This window comes from Haliaeetus leucocephalus, unplaced genomic scaffold, assembly GCF_000737465.1.
Source record: "Haliaeetus leucocephalus isolate CR32 unplaced genomic scaffold, Haliaeetus_leucocephalus-4.0 Scaffold140, whole genome shotgun sequence".
Taxonomy (NCBI): Eukaryota; Metazoa; Chordata; class Aves; order Accipitriformes; family Accipitridae; genus Haliaeetus; species Haliaeetus leucocephalus.
The window spans coordinates 5,009,239-5,009,568 of NW_010972576.1; positions in this window are offsets into that span (position 1 = coordinate 5,009,239).

A 330-nucleotide genomic window follows, 5' to 3' on the forward strand; every position below is an offset into this window, starting at 1 on the left:
GTGCGGGCGGGGGGGGGGGGGGGGCGGGGAAGGGGGCGTCCAATTTTTTTCCCCAGCAGTCAGATCCTCAGGGGTGGGCATCCAATTGCCTCTTAACTTTCGGCAGAGGAAGGCCCGCAGAGGATTTACATCGGCTCCGACAGCAAGTGAGCACAAAGGGCGGAATAGGCGATTACATCGGCCAGCAGCATCGCCATCAGGACCGCAGTGCCCGCGCTGGGGAAAGGGTCTGGGGGCTTGCTCCAGGCGAACGAAGGGGACGGCAAGCGTGCCTCTCGGCTGCCGCCGCCCTCCCGCTCCCCCGTCGCCCTGCCCGGGAGAAGGCACCCG